This window comes from Coptis chinensis, chromosome 1 (genome assembly GCF_015680905.1).
Source record: "Coptis chinensis isolate HL-2020 chromosome 1, ASM1568090v1, whole genome shotgun sequence".
Classification (NCBI taxonomy): Eukaryota; Viridiplantae; Streptophyta; class Magnoliopsida; order Ranunculales; family Ranunculaceae; genus Coptis; species Coptis chinensis.
In genome coordinates this window covers 88,569,642-88,595,291 of record NC_141456.1, presented here as the reverse complement: position 1 = coordinate 88,595,291, position 25,650 = coordinate 88,569,642, and the positions used below count along the sequence as shown (strand labels likewise).

Below are 25,650 nucleotides of genomic sequence, written 5' to 3'. Positions count from 1 at the left end.
CATCTAGCTCAATTAGGAATAGGTTAGTGTGATAGTATGTGGCAGATGTGTTTGATCGACTCCGGCTTCCTTGTGTGTCATTGAGTTTGTAAGGTAAAGTGTGCCCACTGCACACTAGAGTAGTGAAACTTGAGCGGAAAAATCAGAGTGGTTTTTGTCTTGACATTTATGTGAGGACCTACTTAAGGACGCTATTCCGAGTTTTTAGAAATGGACCTGCTAGTTCATCTCATAGTATTACTCATTGTAAATATGTTTATTCGTAGATGATAGATTATTATGCATATATTAGCGTAGGTTTCGACTTGATTATTCTGTATTCATTTGCTAAGTGAGATGTATAGATAATTAAGACATAGATAAGAAAACAATAGTTTTATTTCTGAGTCGTTGTAGTATAGATGAAGGTTGTGAGTACCTTCACTGCAAAACTCTCACAAGGCTATAGCTCGTACACTAGGGAATTCCTAGTGGTTTAAAGCCTTGTTGCATATGGTCAATACAATCGCACTCGGCGAAACGAGATTAGTTAAAACTCCATTTTTGGTCACTTATGCTAATTTCTCATATTTGCTTGAAGACAAGCAAAATGCTGTTTGGGGGTGGTTTGATAAGAGCCCAAAAATGTAGTTTTAACCCCTTAATAATACTAGTTTTAGACCAATTATGCGAGTAATAAATAAGAGTTAATGTTAATTACGTGCTTTTATGTATTTCACGCATAGAACTCAATTATGTACAGAAATGTGCCACTTTGGCGATATAAAGGAGCAAAGGGATGGTTGCTAAGAAGTTCTGTGATAAAGGCCAAGATTTAAGGAGACAAAGCCTTTATAAAGCCCAGTCAAAAGCTGAAAAGTCAATCTGGGGCGTAAACAAATTGCACAAGTCGTGAGAACTTCCGAAGACAATAGCTTTTGACTCAGGCCTCAGATTTGTACCTACTTATGTCAAAACGACCGGCTCGGAAAAAGCTTTCTAATGGTCTAAGCCTTGACCTAATCAGAGGAGCATAAGTGGATGAAAAGTCTTCTGAAGTCAAAGCATGCTGAAACGGGCTATGTAGACTGAAGAAATTGGGCTTTGGCCTCGATTTTCTGGCCCAAAACATGGCTCCTCAGCCCATGCACGAAATTGTGGATCTGGTCTCCTCCTTTACATAAAACAAGATTTAGCTCTTAAGAAAGATATAGTTAGATAGCTTAGAATAGAAAGTAGCTATTAAAATAGCTTGTAGATCTAGTTTTTGAAATTTCAATTAGTTAATTAATTAGTTTCATACATTGTTTTAGATTAGTTATTGGAATGATTGTTCTTCATTGATTAGATAAATAAAATAGTAGTTCTTGATCATTTCGATTTTTGTCATTTAAATTTGTAGATCTAATTTCAATTCTTGTTGTTATTCAATTCTTAGTTATAAATTAGATTTGAAGGATTGTTAGTTAAAATTAGTAAAGTTCAAATCTTTATATTATGTCTAGTTTTAATTCAATGGAAAATGATAGTTTGATGAATCAAGGCTAAACCTCCATTAGAGGGGTTTGATGAAGCCTTGATGAAAACTTGATTGTGTAGTATAGAATCGTTGTAAGAATCTATTCTATTTTAGAAGGTCGTTGATTCGCCATGAGAATGGGTGGACGACCTCACATGCTAGTTATGAATTGGTAGAAATGTCATGGATAATTAGGGATTAGAAGGACCAATTCTTACGTAAGAACGTAAGAATTGGTTTACAACAATTCTATGCTAGTTTATTAAGTTGGATTCAAGGTGGAATCAAATTCCCCTAATTCTTTATCTAGATTCAACTCTTAGCATTTTGTCATTTCGTTATTCGTAGCTTGTTATTTGAATTCACATCGTAGTATAAATTCCACCATTACTCTCATTAGACTTTGGATAGACTCGTCAATTGTAGAAAACTTGAATGCTAAAGGACTAGGAGTGGAATGAATCTTCTATTCCAACTCTACGTCAATAGATTCGAGAGTAGAAAACAAATATCTTTGATTATCACGAGTATAGTTCAGTTTTAGTTTTACTTGCGTTTAGAGTTTCATCACTTTATTTGTGAGTAAGACTATCTTTTTATCAGTTATCATTCACTCAGCTCACCAACTAGTGGGTCTGCCATTACAGCCCAACCACTTTTTTGAATGAATTCCATTTTTTTGCATACTTCTATTAATGCTAAGGTCGGCAAATCTTGGTTAAAAATTGGTTTTCTTTATCAATTTTTTGTGTCACCTATTTTAATTCTCGCTTCACCCTCTATCAATTAATTACATTACAGCCTCATATAAATTAGTTTAAAATTATTTAATACACAATATTTCACGCATTTTCTATGCATTCAATTTTTATATCGTTTGCATTCACACGACATTTTGTTATACATTCCGCTCACTCTTTTCTTTTTCCATTTTTTCATTGATTTTTCTTCTCTTCTTTTCCATATGAACTTTGTTCACATGCCAAAGAGGGGGCGGTGTTTCGACCCCGACTACAACACCCCGTGTTTTTATTCTTTGTTTTCCTAATAATAATAATAATAAAGATAATAATGAAAATAGATAATAGATAAAACAGATATAGAATATCCAGCAGTTACGGACGGATAAAAGCCCGTAGGTAAATGGATAAGTGTTGTCCTTGTTTTTCGGGGAGTTTTCTCACGTAGAGTTTCTGGAAAAAAAACACAACGAGGGTTTTAGAAAAAAATGGGAGCTTTACTGAAGGAAGGAAAGGAAGGTTTTTCCTGGTAGCTGGTTGATGATCGGAGAGCGTTATAGGTGAGTAGATTAGTTTTTCTATTCACGTCTAACTTTACTGTTCAAAGATTCCACTCATGGTTTCTGCTCTTTCTGTCATTATTATTCGTCTTGTTGATGTGAAAACTTGTTAAACTGTCGTTATTAAAACTGATTAAACTCTGGTTAAACTCGGAAAGTGGAATTTAACTGTCGAACTGGGATACTGTGTCTATATACTGTCGACATTGATATTGGTGTCAATACTCTTTGTTGAACTGTTGCGGCTTGGGCAGTCGAAGCTCTGTTCAAGCTTTGAACAGGCACTAATGGCGTCACCAGAGAAAGAAACAAAAGAGGAACGAAATCCTTTAATTTGTTTAAACTTTGGTTTTATCTTGTGATGTTAAACTGTTGTATTGTGGTTTGATGTTGGGGACGTCGAGATGGAAATTTGGAGTGTCTTTGTTGGAGCTTGAGAAAGCGTTAATGGCGCCGAGAACGCCATTGGTGAGCTTGATGAGTTGTGTTTTGGATTTTTTGTTGGTTTGAGGTTGGGTAGTGATGTCGGATTAAATGTTAGACTTGGGTGAAATTTTGTAAGAGCTTGGAAAAGCCATTAATGGCGGTCCGAAATTGTAGATCTAGTTTGAGGAAGAGGTTGATTTTCATCGATATTAGAGTTTGTGGTTTTGTTAAAGTTGTATGGGTTTGTAAGGGTTCAAAACCGTGGGCTTGAAAGGGTGGTTGTGTGGAGGAGTGTGGTGGTCGGTTTTGGGTGTTTGGAGGAAGAGAATTGGTGGAGAAGAAGAACGTGGTCAGTTTGGGCTTGGGCCGATTTAGATTGTTGGGCTTTGGGTTGGTTAGTTGGGCCGAAATGTTTTAGTTTTGGTTGGGGCCTAACTTGTTTTGTTGGTTTGGTCCATTTTCTTTTAAGTCTTTGGGCCAGAACTTAGATTGTTTTGTTGGGCCGGTTTCAGTTTAAATTTTCGAGCCGAACTCAGTTGTGTTTTGGGCCAGTTTCTAATATTGCTTGGGCCAGTCCATAAGACTTAAAATAGATCTATTTGGGTTTTTCAACATTGAGACTTTTGGGTTCTAAGGTTTGGGTTTAGGCACGACCAGTTGGGTCCGAACCATTACCTTAGTCATGAGCCCATGAGCCATGCACAATGACCTTAGCCATGAACCATGGCTATGACCCCAAACCTGTTGAACATGGAAACGACAGTTTGACTTCGACCATGATGGTTGATTTTGACTTTGACCAGTGTTGACTTTGACCAAAGTTGACTGTTGACCAGGGTTGACTTTGACCAGTTGACCCAATTTGACCTTTTAACTCGGATTATGATTTGGGTTATTAAGATAGGTCTAGAGCTATTAGCATACTTGACTTTAGGCTAAGACCTCTATATATACGTGTGTATGTGTATTAACTACTATGTGATTTTGTAGTATTTTATGATATGCAACGTTATGACACTAAGACATCCCTGAAATTAATAATGCGTAAATCAAAAATACAGGAATCAAGATACTCATTCGTTCTCTAAAATGATATATAAAATAAAGTTCAATAATGCGTAAATAAATTTACCGCGACTCTTTTAGAACTCTCCACCTCAAGTTTTGGAATCGAAGTTTTATTTATTGATGTCATAGGTTAGGTGGGCATTTATTGAATGTGCCATAAATGGCCCGTTAAGCGTTATCTATGGGTATTCATTGAATGTGCCATGAATGACCCGGTATTCATTGAATGTGCCATGAATGACCGATTCTTTGGACTGCCCTAGAGAGGAACTAAGGTATTAAGCCTTGCGGGTTAGTTGTGTTAGTTGAGTGTCTTTGGAATGTAGGGTTGGGTATTCCTTGAATGTGACGGAATGACCTAAGGTATATAGGCACTAAATGGTGAGTGTATAAGAAAAGAAATTGATTATTTGATAAGAGAAATTGATTTGATTATGCGAGTGTATTTGGGCTTGCATTGGAATACCTATAAGATATCTACACATATTATATAAAATTGCTAACTTTCTTTTGCAGGAGGGTAGGACTTAATAACATTTTGTGCAGGGACGCGGTTCTACCCTTATCCAAAAGTGGATATCAGTAGGTTTTAATTTAGTTACCTAGTTATAATAACGAGTTATGATAATGAGTTAATAGAATGGAAGTCTTGCTTGGGAAGACACTATGCTGGTTGAAATGACGGAACTATCTGTCTTCCAAGCTGTGAATGATTAAGTTATGGGAAAATATAACGTGATTTTTTGGATAATTAAAGTATGATAATGTTTATATGTGGTTAGTCTACTCATACCAGCAAATTCCATTTTGCTGACCCATGTTTGCTTTGTTTTGGCAACGTGGGTGTGTTCTTGGGAACATAGGTGGAAGGCAGTGAAACCGCGGCGTGTGATTTGGATTCTCGCCTGGAGCAGTCTGGGAGTTTAGTTTATTAGGTCTGATCTTTGGGAAGGATGTAATAACGTAGGTTACTTTTTTTTATATGACATGAGAATACGATGTTAGAAATTGTTATTCTTAAAGTTTGTTTATGTTTGTATCGGGATGGAAGAAAGTTTTTAATAAAGTGATAGTTGAGGAATTTGGAGATTTTTGTTGTTAAGTTGATCCTGTTGTGATGTGGGTTTTAGGTTTTGACATGTGTTGTATCCACCCCGTCATAGCCTGGGTTTTTAGACAATTGAACCAAGTGATGTTTGAGATATTTATATTTCAAATATTCATTTTTTAATTGTTTAGAAATTCGGCCTGTGACACCCACCTACGTGGCAAACGTCCATTAGTAGGGCTCTCCACTTTATTCGTTTAATCGACAAGGCTAAGGCCCAATTTGCAATACCATGGATCAATGTATAGGCCCATTAACTCATGTGTCTAAGGCTGAACCTTAGCCACATGGCTTGCCATTAACGTACATTTTATGTCCAGATTTGTTTCTTATCAAAGAGATAATTATCAGTTGAGAGTTATATTCAATTACAATTACTTAAGCTACAAGAACTCTCTACTCTACCTATATAAATACCAAACTATTTTTCATACAGAACTATATTCTTGAGAGTTGATCCTATCGATAATTTGGGTACGTAGGCAACCGAAAGGTACAGTCACATCATTCACTCAATCACAATCACTTTTCTCACTGCTCTTCTACGTTATTCATCTCTTTCGTCACCACTTAGTGTTTTGATCATATTTGGTTGAAACAGAAACCAAGGAAAATAATTGTCAACATAAATACCAGTTAGCTAGTTTTCCAACTATGTATAAACAAAAAACAAGAAAGAAGCGGCATTATAAATATAAATAATATACACTTTACATGCGTAAAATAAAAAACTAAATAAAAACAAGTAAATAAGTCCATCCAATCCGAAATACAAACATGTTTATTATAGAACTAAGGAATAATAATCTTCAAACATGAGTATCTATGAAGTCTATTATGAAGTCTATTGAGTATTTCAGTATTTCAGTACTCTTCAAACGTTTATTATGAAGTCTATTGAGTATTTCAGTATTAATTTCTATTTAATACTGAAATTAGCTCGAAACAGTAACAAGGATCTCTATTTGAAAAAGAAAAACAAGGATTTAATTATAGTTTCTCATTAGTGCAAAAACATGTTTACAAACAACCAAGAGGAGAGAGAGAGAGAGAGAGAGAGAGAGAGAGAGAGAGTCAACAAAAAAGTAACCTTTTTTAATCGAGAATCTATGAAGAGATTGACCTAGTTCGTCGAGAATCTAGTGAAGAGAAATTGGAGAAGATGTGAAAAGAAGCTAGGGTTCTTCAGAGAGTGGTGTTTTTTTGGTTTCCTGCCTTACAAAAAAATAGGCGAGATTAGAATTCCTTTTCTAAGTGTTAGCCGAAAAAATAAGTGTTGGCCGAAAAAAATAAGAAAAAAAGAAGGGGGAAATGTGACCGCATTACCAAATTTGCCCGCTTGTGATATTTTAAAAATTTTTCAATTTATTATGCATATTTGTTTCCTTTTCTAATGGATATAAATGTTAGCATATCCCAAAATAATCGTGAAAACATTATTAAATATTAATTCAAGATTTTAAGTAATGCTTGTTGTAGTAAGTAACGGATATAACTATTACTGACACATTAATAGTTATATCCGTTACTTATTGAAAATTTGCACTATTACAAAATAGCTATTCTGGTGTAGTAGTTATAGGGATGATGTCCACAGCCGATAGCGGAATTTGTAGTGAGTGCTCCACTTACCCCACTCCTTAAGCCGGATAATAGCATTCTTCTAATAGCCGTGGGTATGGTTTGGCGATGTCTTGTTTCCAAGATTGCAATGGAAGGAGTTCCAAAGATATGGTGGGATACTTGCAGGATTTTCAATATGGGGTCGGTGTCCTAGGTAAAGCAGAGGCAATTTTGCATGCTGTCTACCGCATGGTATATGCTAACGGTGATAGTACATCTATCTCTATGTTGCTAGTAGATTTTCAGAATGCCTTTAACATGGTTTATCAGACTACTATGTTGAGAGAGGTTCACATTCGTTACCCTGCTATTGCTCTTTGGGTCGATTATTTGTATTGTCAGCCTGTGAGATTATACTTAGGGAATAATTACATATGGTCTGCTTCTGGGGTTTAGCAAGGTGATCCTTTGGGTCCCCTTAGCTTCTCTTTGCACTTGTGTTGCACCCTTTGATCCTACAGATCCAATCCAATCGTCAGTTATTGCTCCAAGCTTGGTACTTAGATGATTGGACTCTGATTGGGGATACAGAACAGGTGACGACAGCTATGCATATGATTCAGGAAGAAGGACTTTCTTATGGGTTAGTTTTTAATGTGGCTAAGACTGAGATATTTTGGCCATCACTGGATCCACGTTGCTCTACTCCCGGTCTATTTCCTTCAGATTTATCCCGTCCTCAGATGAAGGTCAGGTTGCTTGGAGGGGCAGTCACCACTGATTTTTCTTTTGTCATAAGCCTTACACGCAAGCGTGTTGAAAGGCTATGACTTCGATAGACCATTTAGCTATATTGGAGGATCAATAGTGTGAGTTAGCACTCTTGCGAGGTTATTTTGGGCTCTCCAAGTTGGTCTTTGTGATTCGTACTTGTCCACCATCATTTTTTAGGGATGCAGCTAAGACTTTTGATCAGCACCTTCGCATGGTTCAGCATGGTATTATAGTTTCAAATGGTCCTGGCTTCAGGGATTTGCAGTGGCATTTAGTGATGCTTCCATTATGCCTTTGTGGGTTAGGTATTTATTGTGCATTTGATGTCTCTACTTTTGCTTTTGTGGTCTCCCATTTTCTGACTTTAGAGCTTCAGAACCACATTCTTAGGAATTGTGGTCCAGTGCCTATGGGTGAGATCCTTGATGATGCCACCAGTGTATTGCATATGTCTTCCCAATTTTGACCTTGATTCTCTGGCTGTGAATGCTACCGTCCCCTCAAAACCACAAAACATTTTGGCAGAAGCTTTCTATAGTAAGATTGTTGTTAGTCTTGAGAGGGAGTTTGAGTTATCTGCTTGTTCGAAAGCAGACATGGGATGCTTGCAGTCGGAACGTGCAAAAGATTTTCTACTTTCTATTCCAATGAAGGGACTTGGACAGTGTATATCACAGGTAGAGTATCGTGCCATTCTCTGGTACTGTCTAATGATTCCTCTGTACTCTTATGGTAGTCTTTGCCTTCCATGCAAATAGAGTATATTAGATGTTTATGGGGACCATGGAGCACATCATAGATATTTTTCAGGTTTTAAATTCCAACATGATCATGTTAGAGACATTTTGTGTGATGCATTTTGGAGGGCTGCAGTACAAGTGAAGAAAGAAGCTCCTGTTAATTTTCTCACTGATCCGAATGAGGGCAGATTGACACTTCGGCCAGCGGATGTCTTGAATTACAGTTTGTCTAAAGGAAAACATGCATGTGTTGATGTAACTGGAGTCTCTCCGTTGGTAAGGTTGGGGAACGGTGACTTTGAGGTAGGAGAAGCAGCTAAGAGGGTAACGACAGGGAAGACGGAGAGGCATGAGGAAGCTTGCAGGGCTAACCAGCATTGTTTCATTCCTTTTAGTTTCGACACTTTCAGTTTTGATCAGCTCCCAAATGTGTGTTTTATTACCCTTAAATTACTTCATTACAACCCTTCTTACACATAATGAAAAGACAACTCATAACTTTATTTCCTTTTTCAACTTATAGAGCAATTCATACCACTTATCATAAAAGTTGTTTCTTAGCACCAAAAGGAGCATTATTTACGCTTATTATGAAGACTCGAAGCTGCTATGAAAAAGTGCCAAAAAAGTCAAAGTCAAAGTCAAAGGTCAAAGGTCAAGGACTCAAAGCCAGATAGCTGAAAGTAAAGTCCTTAACTCAGAAGACCATAGACAGATGTCCTTGATACAAAAGAAGGCTTTCTCTAAAACCTAGCTTGATTAAGAAGAAATGAAAAAGCAAAGAGGAAAAGCATAAAGCAACCTTGGTGAGGTGTCTTGATTGTAGAGGGAGAGGGCAAATCAGTCTTTTGTAAAAGTAGGGGTATAAGAACTCAAAAGTAGGATGAGAGAATACACCTAGACTTATTATAGTGTCATGTAGGAGTAGTGTAGGATTTAATTTTCAAGTCATTTACATTCAAGTTGTTTTACTTTTTGTTCTTCATTCAATCAAGTTATTTCCTTGAAGTTTGTTCTTCATTTCTTCAAGTTAATTCTTTCAAGTTGTTCTTCATTTCTTCAATCAACAAAGTCTTTTCTAATGTTCTTGAATACAACTAGAGTTAACAAAACAAGCCCTAAAAGCTAAGAAACCTACCATTCTTCCTTAAAACTCCCATTCATTCAAGCTCTAAACAATTTATGGTGAACCTTACTCAACACTTTGAAACCCATCACTCTACTAAAACTTCGGGTTTTTGGAACAACAGTCTTTTGAGCTCCTCAAGAGACTTTAGAAAGTTATAGACATTAACGTTATGACAGCTGGTTCTAACGAAGTTTTTTTTAGAAGGATAGGATTTGCTATTTAGAAAGGACTTGCGGTGCAGCTTGTTGCACGCTTGTCCTAATTATTTGTAAAATTCGTTATCATTATCAATAAAATTTCCACTTAAATAAAATAAATAAAAAATCTCAAAAAAACTCAACACTTACCAAACAATGGGCCAAGTCCATCATCCTCAAATTCTCATCCAAATCCTTCGCATCGAGCTCCTTTCTGTCACCGTCCAGTACAATCCCATCCAACATACAACTAGCAATAGGTGTATATCTAAAGCTACAATCTGACCTCTTAACCACATGCTTCCTACTAGTCTTGTCACTCACATAGACTAAACTTCATTCCAGATCATCACCTTTTCCCCTCAGTGAAGTCGTATTCCCACCTTCGGTAGCAACGACTTTGCCCTTCCTTTTCAAGCCAGGGGAAGCCGCATCAACAACTGGATTTAAACCTTTTTCAAAACTTTTTAGGTCCAATCCACTAAAGTCAATTTGCTGCATCGACCTCTTACCATAACCTAACTTCCCTCCAGAACGCTTCAAGCCATCCATCTTAGCAATCTTAGAAGCCCTAAAATATGGAACCTCTGACTTCCTTTTCACCAAACTACTCGGTTCACGAACAACGAAACTAATATCATCTAACTCAAGAGAAGAACCCTCCCTAAATTTCTCCCTCAGAACCATCTCCAAACTTTTGCTTCCATCCTTAGTCCTAGTTCGCTTCGCCATACAACCACTAGATCCTGATCGAAGCACTTAAACTCCCTCTAGTTCGCATATGAACACTACAATTCTTATGCCTTGATTCCCTAGTAATAATACCACTATCTTCTCGCTCCATACTAGATTCAATCAAAGAGTCACTATCAACCACCCCACGAGCTCTTCGTTCTCTTCTATTTCCTCATCTTCAATCTTATCTCTATACCCCTCTTTTCTAAAAAAATAGTTCACTACAACAGCCAACATCTTCTATTTCTCAGCCCGGCTTAGACATGCGAACCTCTCGATCTCACCACATTTAGTTTGATTTGTTATCGAGACCCCCTGCAAAAACAAAAGCAGATTATATCCAAAACAATTACTATCACCAAAAAAACAAACAAACAAACAAACAAACAAAATAAAAAACAAATACACCAGAACATACTAGCAAAATTACAAATCCTAGTATTCACACTACTTCCAACAACAGAATAATTCCCAATTACCAGCAATGACATTTTCTCCCGAGGTTCATTACTTACCCCATGCAAAACACGATATTTTTTTGTCATGGTCTGCAAACAAAAGTTGTTGGCACTAGAGCCCTTCATAGCAAAGTGTTCAACAATATCATCAACCCCAATACGGTATTCGCCATTTTCATTTAACAAATCAAAAAACCTAAACAAATGCCAGCTACTACCAATGATAACCACGAATTTCCTAAACACAATATTAATGCATAAACACTAATACCTAATCTAACAAACACGTGTTTAAATCAATACTTTACTCTCTCTCTATACTATCAAGTAATATACATCTAGCAAAGGTTCGTTCCACTCTTAAACTATCAAGACTAAATAGAATTCATTGTTTAAATTACAAAGAAACAATGGTGAGAGTAATAATGATATGAGATATTTTCGTTCTATTCTATGATTATACTACGGATTCAAATTTATTCTAACTTAACTAAACAATATAATATGTGAATCAAATCGAGAAAGTTAGAGAGAGTTTGAAATCCACTTTAATGATTTCTTAACATGCCATCATAGAGTTGTTAAGAAAACCCTAGTTTTTATATTTTCACACAAGGTGCAAACATAAAGACTAGATCGACCTGTAATGATCCCTAATCACTTATGGTATCTCTAGTCATAACTAATTAGCATGAGAGAAAGTTTGTTCCCATTCTTCTGGAAAACTCACTATTCTCTAGTCTAGGATAACTTTCCATATTTCTAAGTAAAGAAGAACCTAGACTTGAAGCTCTAAATTAAACAACTACTCTATACTAACAGATCAACTCCTCATCAAAGCTTCATTCAAACCCCCTCTAATGGAGATTTAGCTTTGATTCATGGGACTATCATGAATAAAAGAATAATCATACATAATGATAATAAAACTTTAATTAAATAATAACTTGAAAGTGTTTAATAGAGATTGAAGGCTACAATAAGAAAACCTGAATTATATTTACTAATGGGGGAGAGATGAGAGTTATTACTTTTCCCTAAACCTCTTTATAAAAAAAAATTTTAGGTTACAATTTCGTGCATGGGCTTGGGAGATGTGTTTTGGGCCAATAAATCAAGCCTAAAACCTAAATACTTAAGTCCAAAAGGGTCATAACTGTTGGAATTTCTTGAAATCCTTTTTTGGTACACTTTTACTACTCTTATTGTGTTGAGGACTAGACTATTAGAAAGTTCTTTCTGAGACGGTCATTTTGATATAAAATAGACCCAATTCCGAGGTCTGAGTCCAAAGATATGGCCTGTTGAAGTTTTATTGACTTTCTTTTTTTATTTTTTCTGCCCAAGTTAACTTTGACTAGGCATAAAAAAGTTTTTTCTCCTTGAAACTTGGGCTTTAACCATAGAACTTCTCTAGAAATCAATTTGACTCATTTCTCTTGCAAAAGTGATGTCTTTATACATATATTTTACTCCAAGACCTAAAACACACAAAAACACGTAAACAATAATAAACTCTCATTATTATAAATATAATTGGCCTAAATGGAATACTATTAAGGGTTTTAAACTACAGTTTTAAGCATTTTTCAAGCCACCCTCAAACAACAATTTGCTTGTTCCCAGGCAAATATGAGAAATTAAAATAAGTGGCCAAAAAATATAGTCCTAACTAGTCTCGTTCCACGGAGTGTAATTGCATTGACCATATACAATAAGGTCTTAAACCACTAGGAATTCCCTAGTGGACAAGTTATAGCTTTGTGAGAGTTTTCTAGAGAAGATACTCACAAACTTCATTTATAGTTTTACACTGCAACGACTAAGAAATAAAAGTAATGTTCCCTTAATTAATCTCAGATATCTATACATCTCACTAGCAATGAATAAAGAATAATTCTTTTAAAACCTAAGTTAATACATACATAATAATCAAATTATCTAAAGATAAACATGCATGTAATGAACTATGTTATGAAATGCAAAGGCAGGTTTGTTCCTGAAAGTTTTGGAATATCGTCCTTAAGTAGGTTCTCACAACGAATGTGTCAACCCACAAATCACTCTAATTTTTCCACTCAAGTTTGGTCACTCCAGTGTGCAGTAGGGACACTCTTCCTCACAATCTCAATGAAAATCCAAAGTAGCCGAGGTTGATCAAACACAACTATAACTTAATATCACACCAACCTATTCCTAATTAAGTTAGAAGTCTTTATTAGGTGTTGCGGGGTTTAGGTGATGGTTTAAGAATGAAAGAAATGGATATTCAAATAAACAAGTCTGAGAAAATAGGATCTTCAAAACATATATCTAGAGAAAACCTTGTTCTTACTTTGCTTCTACATTTTGTTTCCATCCTAAGCCCTTTTTGTTTTGGCTTTTGACTCCTTTTGATTTTGATTATTTTGGAGTTCTAACTTTTATTTTTATTTTTTCTATTTTTTTTCTTTTCTTTTCATGGAAACATTCTTTTTTTTTTCTCATTTTTCTTTTGAAGAAACTAACAATTTTTGGTTTTCCACAGGTCTTTATCTTTTATTTTCTTCACTAGCTTCATCCTTTTTCTTATACTTATTCAAGATGTGTAGGATAATTTTTATTTTTATTTTGTTTTTATAAAGGGTAAAAGATTTGTGGTTTATGAAAAGGCTAAAGAAAGGCTCATTGGGCGACTAGCGGATAATAAATTTTATATATGTGTGAATTTCTGGCTATATTGATCCAAAGAGGGCCTAAATTCTAGCTTATAAACAAGTGGACGTGTGATTTCTCTACTCGAATTTGACTTCTCTTGATAAGTAGAATAAAATTAATGTAATGATAGTAGATTAATGATGAAGAAACAGTAGATTGAGATGGGAAAACAGTAAATTAAATACTCTATAAATCATGTGATAAAGAGGAGTAGTCGTGTTCGATCTACTCTTGCTTGCACGTACTTGAATACTTATCTAGATTAAACTAAACTAATTCACTATTGAGAGAATAATGATGCTAAAATAGTAGATTTAAGATTGCTAAACAGTGATTTGATGAATGATAAAGATGATAGAGAGGGGAAATTCCACCATGCGATTCGACTGGCTATTGGTTTAATCATCAAATCGCTTTTCTTGATCCCTAATAAGCAACCTACTTCTCTATAGTCATTGTTTAACTAGAATGAGAGATTAGGACCCCCACAAATCTCTTTGATGGGGTTTCTAATCTCTTGTTCTCCGCTATGAGTTCTATCTCTAGAAACTTACAACGAAGAACTTGGAACTCTTATCACTAGTAGAAAAAAGGCTTTTTGTGACTGTTTTAAAATGGTATTTGGACTGTTCTGTTCGAAACGGTCACAAATGGCAGAAAAGGGTTTTTGTGACTGTTTTAAAAGTTTTTTTAGTGACGCGCGTTTTCAAAACGGTCACAAATGGTTTTTTTCTAAAGAAGGTGTATATGTGTGGAGAACTATTTGTGACTATTTCACTAAAATAGTTACATATTATCCGACTCTTAAGTGACCGTTTGACCCATTATATGACCTAGGTAGTTTTTGGTCCACGCCCACAGCTCCACTAAAAACAAAAAAACACGACACACCCACGTTCACTCAACTCCCGCTTTCGTTCAAACTCTTCAAATTCTCTAAGTATACAAACACGAAAAACAAAAACACTTTCGCCAGCTTCCTTCAAACTCAAACTCTAAACACACTTCGCGACTCTATCTTCACTCTCTCAACCTAAATCAATTCCTCACGACTCTCTCTTCACTCATTCTCCATCTAAAACTTATTACCTCTCCAAAATTCAGTTCAAGAATTGAAGACGCGGACAAAGGTTAGTTCTTTATCTCTATTCGATTTTGAATTTGTTGCAGTAAAAAGTTTGGTTTTTGAGTTCTATACCAATATTTTTTTTGGAACAGGGGAATTTCAATTGATTGTGATTAGGATTTCTACGTGTTCACACTTCTCTCGAACAACAATATCCAGTTAAATCAAGTAAGGTATGGGTTTTCATTTGATTTGGATTTTTTTTTTACAATTTGTGCTTTATTCCTGATTTGAGGTGGTCGTTAGTGTTTTTTTTTTGGTTTATGAACAGAAGGTTTACTTTAGGGGCTATACAGGGTTGATCTAACATGATTTTTTGTTTTTTAATTTTAAACTAGACTATATTTTTCAGTTAACTCTATTTTCGGATTTGCTTGTTTGTCGACGATAAGGACTTATATCGATTTTGTTTTGGTGGCCCGAGATGGACAAGTCATGGATGTCGAGATATATTTTCTACTGAATATGTAGAAGGCGTTAATCAGTTTCTTACATTTGCTTTTGATAATGCAAAACATAAGAATTGTATACCCCGGTCCATGCATTGAATGTGGGAATATGTACCTAATTTGATATAGTGGAGGTGGGACGTCATATGAGAACGAAAAGGATTGAACAAAACGTATTGCACATGGGTGTGGCATGGGGAAGATGCTCCAAAGGAGTCAGCATCGAAAGTAGGGAGTCGAGGAAGGTTTTGATGAGGGTGGATTAGATGAGGCCGCAAACATCGCAAAAATGTTTGAGGCCACTTAGGAGACTTTCATGGGGAACCCGAAAAACTTTGTGAACCGATTGAAGAAGCCGATTTACCTTTTTGTACGACGGGTGTAAAAAATACACCAAGTTATCATCTCCGGGTTAAACTTTTCAATGTGAAGGCAATGAGTGGGTGGTCCGATAAAAGCTTCTCTATGGTGTTGGCTCGTTTAAGGATATGCTCCCGTGATTGCAATGAGCTGCCTTTGACCATGAGAGAGGCGAAGGAAACTTTGTCTGTTTTTGGAATAAAGCATGAGAAGATTCACACATGTCCCAATGATTGTATTCTCTATAGAGGTTTAATAAACAAGGATAGAACTACTTGTCCTACATGTGGAGCATCAAGGTATAAGGTGAAAAAGAATAATCCTGACCAAAATTATAGTGTTCCAGCCAAAGTACTATGGTATTTCCCAATAATCCCTAGACTTAAAAAAATGTTTCAATCTGTTGAAACGGTGAAGAATTTGGTATGGCATGCGAATGAAAGAGAGGTAGTTGATGGTCAAATGAGTCACCCAGCTGATTCCCAAGCATGGAGACACGTCGATCAATCTTGGCCAGAGTTTGCAGCTGATTCGAGAAGTCTTCGGTTTGCACTTTCAACCGATGGTTTTAATCCACACAGTTCTCTTAGCAGCAGACATAGCTATTGGCCTGTTATATTGGCGACTTACAACATGCCACCATGGCTGTGCATGAAGAGAAAGTTCTTAATGTTAACATTGTTGATATCAGGTCCGCACCAACCTGGTAACAACATTGATGTTTATCTTGCACCTTTGATTGAAGATCTTCAGTTGTTATGGCAGCCCGGTGTTGAGGTATATGATGCCTATAAGCAAGAATCCTTTATACTTAGGGCTGTGCTATTGTGGACAATCAGTGATTTTCCCGCCTTTGGAAACTTAGCTGGTTGTACTGTCAAGGGGTATCTTGCTTGTCCAGTATGCGGGGAAAATACAGATTCTATTAGATTAAAACACGGCAAGAAGAATGTATACCAGGCACACAGGAGATGGCTTCCAGAAAACCATCCGTACCGAAAGGAGAAAAGACCATTTAATGGTAAGCAAGAGCTGCGATCAAGTCCAGAATCATTGAACGGGGTGCAAATCTTCACAAAAGTTGAGCATTTCAAAAACTCATGGGGAAAGCCACCAGAAAGTGCTAGAAAGTCAAAAAAAATCAAAGAAGGAGAAGGCGAATTAGGTCCAAAGGTTCAAAGAAAAGAAAAAGGGGAAAGGAGCAAATAAGTTCTAAGGATACAGAAACACCAAAGCGGAGGAAAACTGATGGTGTACACAAAAATCATGAGGAAGGTCGCTAGAAAAAGAGATCTATATTTTTTGAGTTGCCTTACTGGAGACATTTGCTTTTGAGACATAACTTGGATGTCATGCATATTGAGAAAAATGTGCGTGATAGCATCATTGGGACTTTGCTTAACATTCCATTGAAAACAAAGGATTCACTTCAAAGCCGACTTGACCTTGTAGAGATGCACTTAAGGGAAGAACTAGCACCAGAGAAGAGAGGGACAAGATTCTACCTACCGCCAGCATGTTATACATTATCTAGAGAAGAGAAAGAGGAAGTTTGCAACACACTGTTTGAACTAAAGGTCCCAGATGGATATTGTTCTAATTTCAAATCTTGTGTTTCAATGAAAGATTTGAAATTATATGGTCTTAAATCTCATGATTTCCAATCGACTAATGCAACAACTTCTTCCCCGTGGCGATCACGATCGGTGTTGCCAAAGCATGTGAGGTATACCATTATTCGGTTATGCTTCTTCTTTAATGCTCTTTGCACAAAAAATAGTGGATGTGTTGAAATTGGATAATATTCAGAAAGATTTGGTGGTAACTTTGTGTTTGTTAGAAAAGTTTTTCCCACCATCATTCTTCGACATCATGGTGCATTTGGATTCATCTTGTAAGGGAGGTCGAAGCTATGTGGTCCAGTTTTTTCCGATGGATGTATCCCTTTGAGAGGTAAGTGAATGATTTTTTTTAATTTATTTATTAAATGTCTCACAATGCACGTATCAAAGGTTTAAATCTTTAAAAAACTTTCTAGGTACATGATGGTGTTAAAGGGATATGTTAGGAATCGAAACCGTCCAGAAGGATGTATGGCGGAGAATTATATTGCAGAAGAAGATGTTGAGTTTTGTGCTGAATTCTTGAGTGAAGTAGATGCAATTGGAGTTCCTTCCACAAGAAACATGACAGACAATGATTTGGAAGATGGAGATACAATTTACAATGGAAGACCGATTGGGGGTTCGCATGTTGTTGAAGTTGATGAGAAGTCCTGGCAACAAGCACATCTTTATGTGTTGGAAAACATGAAAGAAGTTCAGCCTTATATCAAGTAAGTAGATAAACGCACAATAGTTCAATTTAACTAGATGTTTATCTCCAACGTTTCCATAAGGGAGCTGGTAGTTAATACTTGTATTCTTTTAATTATTAACATAAAAGGGAGCATATGGACTACCTAAGGCTTCAAAAATCATCGCAAAGGGTGTAAAATGGATAAAAGCTGAGCATAATCGCACCTTTATTAATTGGCTTCGCCAAAAGGTATGTTTTGTTAACACTCTATTGTTACTTAAAAAATTAAAACACTATTCATAACATTGTTTGAGAACCAGGTTGAGGAAGAGCAAGACATACCAAATAACAAAGTCTCCGACACGTTGCAGTTTTTGGCCATGGGACCTAGTCTAGATGTGCTAAAATATTCCGGATATGAAGTTAAGGGTTTTCGTTATCACACAAAGGACCGAGAAGCTAAACTAGTCAACCAAAAAAGTGGAGTCGGTGTAGTGGGCTCTCAAAGAATGCAGATTTCTAGTGCCAAGGACAAGAATCTCGTAATTTGGATATGTGCTTTTATGGTGTGCTTACCGAAGTATGGGTGTTGGATTACTTGACCTTTGAGATTCCTATTTTCAAGTGTGATTGGGTTGACAGCAAGAGAGGCATTAAGGTTGATGAATTGGGTTTCACATCTGTGCAACTTGGTAAAGTTGGCCACAAGTCCGACCCTTTTATTTTAGCGTCCCAAGCCAAGCAAGTTTTTTATGTGAGTGACCAACTAAATTTGGGATGGTTAGTTGTCCTTGCAACTCCTGAAAGAGACTATCGTAATAAGAACGATGATGCTGGGTTCGATGATGATTCCATTACAGACAAGGCGCTACCAACTATTGACTCCTTTGATTTAGCTAATGAATTGCCATTGCCTTTATGCTCGTGAAAATTGTGAAGGGATTTGGGTCGAGCCGAATGAGTTTTTCTTTTAAGTTAAATAAGACTTCTTACTAGTCATTATGGGACTTTTCTTTTCTTTTTCTTATTTTTTTGTTGTTTTTTTTATCAGGTTTTAAGAATGTTTCAAGTTTTTGTGTTAAACTTACAAACCTAAACTGAGATGACTAGTCTTTGTTTACATTTGCATGTTTACATTTCTAAACAATTAAAGACCTACTTGGTGGAAGCTTTATATATATATATTGATCGACAAACCTTGCAAAAACAAAAATGGTCTTTACAGGTACACTCATGGATCCAGAAGAGCATTCAGAATCACAAGAGTATTCAAATTCCGAAGAGAATTCAGACTCAGAAGATGGCTCAGAAGATCATTCGAACTCCAAAGATGGTTCACAAGGGCATTCAAACTCGGAAGATAGCTTTGAAGACCATTTAGACTCAGAGAAGCGGTCGGGCTCAAAAGATATGGAAGTTGACGAGGCAGTAGCAAAAGGTTCAAGCAAAAAAAGGAAAGTCAGAAGAGCAGCAAAGTGTGTAAAAATAAAAAAATTGAAAAAGGGTGAAAATCAAGGAGTTGTTTATAATGAATCTGGGCAACCAATTGGTCAAGGTGGAACTGACATCGGTAGTTATGGAGGCTACTTGGTGAGGGCAAGAGTAAGGATTACAATAACTAATTGGAAAGATGTATCACCAACATTGAAGAAAAATTTGTGGATCTCTTTGAAGGTACATTAATCTAATGCTTTATAAGCTAATTTCATTTTGTTTACATGATTAACTAATATGCTACCTACAAATAGGAAAAATTTAAGTTGGACACAAACAAAAGATCTATTCGTACAAGTGCGATGGGCAGGTTGTGGAAAGCATTCAAGTCTCGTCTTACTAGACGGTACATCTTACCTTTTAAGAATAAACCGAAGAGACTCAAGAAAATACCAAAGTTGTATAGAAAAGTAATCAGTCAAGAAGATTGGGATACTTTTGTAAAAAGTAGACTTACACCTGAATTTCTGGTACGTATTTCTCTTAATTTTATTTTGCTTTTGTTTGTACATGCATGCAAGCTATTGTTTTACCGTCTTAGTTTCTTGAAAGTCCTAAAGAGGCTAGTATCCATGTACCGGGATGGATTCCAAACAAAGAGGTCAGGCTCGGGGAGGTTGGACTTGTGGCGTAAGGCCAAGTTTAGTTTGAGTGGATTTTGTTGATTTGTGGTTTCCTTTTTTAAGATTCCGTTAGGGTTGATCATACAAGAGAGCTTTGCGAGAATTTATCTTGTAAGATTCTAGGTGGATTCCCTTGCATCATTTGTTCTTGGTTGCATGTCATCCTTAGCTGTTGTAGTAGTCTCCCTTCCGAAGTTATCGGTTAGCATGACTAAGTGTTTAAACCTCGTTATCTCCATATCGCAGTAAAAAAAGTCTCGCTTTATCTCTATGCTTCTACTTTAGATTTGTCATTTTGTTTTGGTTCGTCTTCTTCATTGCTGCCGCCCTTTGTATTCCTTTGTCGAGTTTTTCTCTCGCCGCGCCCCTTTGTATTCACGCTCAAGTCCGCCATTGTTTAATCATGCTTACCGAGTTCAAGTGGTCGCTGACTGAAATTGTGTGCGAGAATGTGACAAAATGATATTCGTCTAAATTTATAATAACTAAATCTATGTCTAGATGATTAGAATTCTGTGGGAGTTTGTATTCACACTATACTAGGAAGTATACCCAGAAGGCCAGAAGCATCATTAGATGTTTTGGTAGAATGAGATTGCTGTCCCTTATGGCTGTTGTGTTTGATTTGTTTAGAACTTTCAGGTGTTTGTTCTAAAAGTCGTTGTCTCTTCCTCAGTGTTGCCACCATGACTCAACTCTTTTTTTACGCAGCTAGCTTCAACGGTCGACTGATTTTCAAAAAGTTAAAATAGGGAGTATTGAAACTTGTGTAAGTGGAGGACTGAAACGAAATACCCAACGATATTTGCCACCTTTTTTTCTTGTTTTTGCATGGAGACCAATAACATCAGCAGTCTGATATTTTCTATGTTTGTTTGCAGCTGGAATTTTTTTAGTTGAATACTTGAATAGGGGTTACTACTAGTGCATGAAAATATGAGGCCAAAATGAAATGGTCGACTAGCAGTGGGTTTCATAAGTGCTTGAAATTTGATACAGGCCAAGGTTAATTATGATCATCTCTAGAGATAGACTCTTAGACAGTAACAATTTAATCTGGTTAGAACTTCATGAACCAAGCTAAAAGAAACATTAGACACAATCAACCAGTAGCTAGCTGCAACATAACTCATAGGTTATATATGCTTTATATGCATAGCGAGAAGAAAAGTTCTATCAATGGCACCTTAAAAAGAAAATTGGATTGGACAAAAACGATAAGAAGCATTCTATTTCTAGATTTGGTTTTTCCCTCTCAGCCTCTCCTCCTGACACTATGATTGTAGTTTCAGCTTTGTTTTTTTTTTAAGCCAAACTCTATTCCTAGTCATTTTTTTTTTCCTAATTAGCTCATCTAGGGGGAGTTAACCCTTTTTTTTTTATGCTTTGTAAGTATAAATCTGTTAAAAATGAAAGTGAAATGTACATTGAGTACAAGAGATTAGCAGGGTCAATGCACCCTGCTAGGATTCAAGCTAAACTGCATCTACTACTATTTATATCTATAGGGTAGGATACAATTAATCAAATCTAAAAAGCCTATCAAAAGGTGCTTCCTACTTCTGCAACCAACCATGTAGGTATGCCATTTGTCCAGGTAGCTTCATTCAGTTGTAGATGATGCCCCGCCTTTTAGTTAAAGCATCAAGATGAAGTTTCCCTCCTCCAAATGGTAGTGATCCTCAATGCTGATAATGTTTTATCTTCGTTTTATATGGTTTCGACAATACATTGAATTACTACCCAAGAGAACAACATCGTGTACTTGCCGTCAGCCGAACTCTAACTTTCGACGCAGAGGCGAGGTACTCCTAGATCGAAAAGAGATCCCTCGATTAGTGTTCTTAGCTAAGAAGCTTAGGCCTTACTTCTACGCACACGCCGATCGAGTAATTACAAAGTCTTATGGGCTTAACATGGCGGGAGCTCGGCATCTCGAAGTCTAACTGTCTTGACTGACTCTGCAACTCATTGTCAACAAAGTTGGGGGTAGGTACAAGGATCTAACGAATGGCTACCCACCTTGATCGATTAAAGGGGCTCTCTACCCACTTCCAACGATTCGGGGATATTCCAGCTTCCCCGACTTGACAATAGGCACCCCAATGCCTTTGCCTACGTGGCCTCCATGTTGTGAACTAATGAAGCTCGGAGTATCCCCAATATAAGGAGCTACCCAAAGATCGGGTCTCCAAAGGTCGATCAGGTGGCCCCCATTCGCCTAAGCAAAGAGCCGAAGTGGATGGACCCCGAAGTAGTACCTTCTTGACGGTACTCTTCCCTCTATCTTCATATTTGTCATTTGTTGGTCCCGCTCCCCTGCTCGATCGGGAAAGAGTACCGAGATGAGGGAATACTTGAGTATCAAATCGTCCCACCCCACTCCAAACCAAAACAATCTAGCTACTAGAAGCAGCCTAGCAACTAGAGGAAGGGAACTCAAAACTAGCTACTAGGGGGGACGAGAGAACAAGAAAGCTATCGTCCGTGATTCACGTTTAGGTTGTTATGCTTGTTCTCTTTATTTGCTATATACCGCATTCACGATCTCACTATGCTATTACCTTGAGGTTTTTGGGATGTCTGGCTGGATATTGAGGTTTTCTGAGTGTATAACCCACTGCCATTTTACAATCCCATATCAGTAATTGTTCCTATAGACGTACGAGTTATCTTCTTGAGTTAATCACTTTAAGGCCCTATAGGAATGTTTTTCTCATTCAAAACTACTTCCAGCTAAAGTATTATTTCAAGAAATGGTTTAAACAGCTCTAGTACATAACACGTATTTATTTTTATTTTTTAATTTGTAAGAATCTTAGCGAAGTGCAATCTACGCGGCGAAAGCAAAAGAAGTTTAACCACCGAACAGGCAGGATGAGTATTGCTAATCGCGTGGAGAAAAAGGTAAGTAAATGTATATAGCATTCCTCTAATTTGTTATTTGATATGTAATATAGCATTCCTTTAATTTGTTATTATTTATGTAATATTGCATTCCTCTAATTTGTTATTATTTGATGTGCTATATACTTCAAAACAGAGACAAGAGGAGGGCGCATCATTTATTGGAAAGGATGTGTCTTATGGGTGGCAACTTTCCCTCCAAGGCAAAGATGGTAACTATGCAAATGATGCTACCAAGGAAGTTGCAGAGAGAATAGTACGTTTCAGTCTAGTATACTTCCTAGTATTGTGTGAATGTTATATTAATAGTAATAATAAGGTTACAATATAGAGGCAGTAGAAAGGTGCCACATTGACCAAGGTGATGATTTGCTTCTCTTGTTTTACTTTCTATATTGGATCATGTTGCTTAGCTTATCATACTAAGGGGGAGTTCTTGAATGGTACATGGAAAATTTTAAGAATATAAGTTACCCACTTGCACTCCTTTTCATGCTGCCCCATGCACGTGCACAACTAGAATGGATATACAGGGTGGGGGAGGGGTTCAAAATCACTTCAAGAGGGTGTCATAAAACTCCTTTTTATTTTGAGAAACATTTGTGTGATTATTAAGTCCACTGTATGAATCAAAGTTCAACTGAGAGAGTGAAAACACTTTTGAGAAACTTTTGATGGGTTGCTCGAGATACTTGCTTAGAAACAATAAACAAGGTGTAGATTATGGTTGTGACCAACCCTCTTATTAATTCAAATCTTGCAATCATTTTCGCTTCGTGGTTTTGGGTGATCGATAAGTCTACATCCACACTCTCATTATCTTGTAGGATGATTATCAAACGCAGGTCAAGGAAGGAACTTTAGAGGTTGAGGGTACTAAAGACGCACTCACTCGACATTGGGTACTCCGAACACGGTGGTCGTGGTTAGAGGCGTGGGAGATGGAGTCACCCCCACACAAGATTTTAAGCTAATAAAGAGTGGATCTAAGAAACATGTGCGTGCATTGGAGTTGAAAGCTCACGAGGAAGAGGAAAAAGAAAAAAGGAAGAACAAAAAGAAAAAAGGCGTAAGAAAAGGGAAAGGAAGAACGGAAAAAGAAAAGAATTGAAGAATAAATACAAGGAGTTAGAAGCAAAATTTAATGATCGTCTCACTTCTCCCCAAGATCGGAAAAAATTGTTTCGAATAGCCACAAAAGTGACAATAGAGACCATATCCCCCTTTAGGTGGTGCACATAGCAAGCGTGAAAGTAAGCTTTTTAAATATTGTTTACACTACTTTAGAATTGGGTGTTTTTGTTTCCTATTTTGTTTTTATTTTGTAAATATTCTCTAACATATATAGTCAAGAACAAGGAAGAGAAGAGTCGCCCATTCGGAAACAAACTCTAAACCTGATTTTAGGAAGGTACATGCTAAGGGAACAAGTCATTCCCCACTTCCAAATCCTATGCTTCCTCTTGGAAAGGTATCGTTGTCACAATCCTTTTGCAAAAGATCACATTTTACTTAATATAATAGATAGGTTCTGAATCTGATTAGCACATAGTCTTCTAATCCACTTCGTTATTTTCATATTGTTAATTACTAAAACTATGTATACAATTAGGACCTCGAGTTGCAGTTTGGCTGTGGGTTCCAAGTCCAATATTGTTGCTAAGGGTAAGGTTTACGTGGAGCTTGGACCAGAGACTAAGTTGCACAATGTTCCCTTTAGGGCCAAACAATGCACGCCAGATCAGTTGATAAGATTTTGGAAGGTAAAGATCATGTTGTTTTTCCTATACCACCATGATGAACTGGTAATTTTGAAAGATGCTCTTGGATCACAAGTTGCTTGGCCAAAGCACTTAGTATTGAAAGGCATTGAGGTAATTTCATTAAGTTTTAATTTATTTTGAAGTACTTTAAAATATTTTTTTGAGTTCTAAATATTCTCACCTAAAAATATATAGTTGAAGACCAAAAGACTAATTCTCCGATACCAAAGAAAAAATTCTAAAAGGAAAATGTGAAGTAACAAGTCATGCACCAAGCATTTAAATCATACATGGATCTTGGAAAGGTGAATACTAATGCCGAATCCCCTATTTTATGTTGTATTTGCAATTAACCCATTGACTTTACAATTCATTTTAGGACGAGAAGTTGTAGTTTGGTGTGGGTTCCAAGTCCAATGTTGTTGCTAAGGGTATAGTCTACGAGGAGCTTTGACCGGAAACTAAGTTGCATAATGTTCCCTTAGGGCCAAACAACGACGCCAGATCAGTTGATAAGATTTTGGGAGGTAAAGATCATGTTGCTCTTCCTATACCATTTTCGCGATGATGGTAATTTTGAAAGATGCTCTTGGATCACAAGTTGCTTGGCCAAAGCACTTAGTATTGAAAGGCATTGAGGTAATTTCATTAAGTTTTAATTTATTTTGAAGTACTTTAAAATATTTTTTGTGTGTCTAGTTTTTTTTTTTTTTTTTTTTTTAGTTCTAAATATTCTCACCTAAAATTTGTTGAAGACCAAAAGGCTAATTCTCCGATACCACCAAAAATTTCTAAAAAGGAAAATGTCAAGTAACAAGTCGCGGCAAGATGAAATCATACATGGGATCTTGGAAAGGTGAATACTAGTGCTTGAATCCCTCGTTTTATGTTGTATTTGCAATTAACCCATTATGACTTTACAATTCATCTTAGGGCC

At 36.6% G+C, this 25,650-nt stretch overlaps 1 pseudogene; it reads left to right on the top strand.

The window, feature by feature from the left end:
• Positions 1-15,703: 15,703 nt before the first annotated feature.
• Positions 15,704-18,854, top strand: LOC147525684 (uncharacterized; annotated as a pseudogene).
• The last annotated feature ends 6,796 nt before the right edge of the window (positions 18,855-25,650 follow it).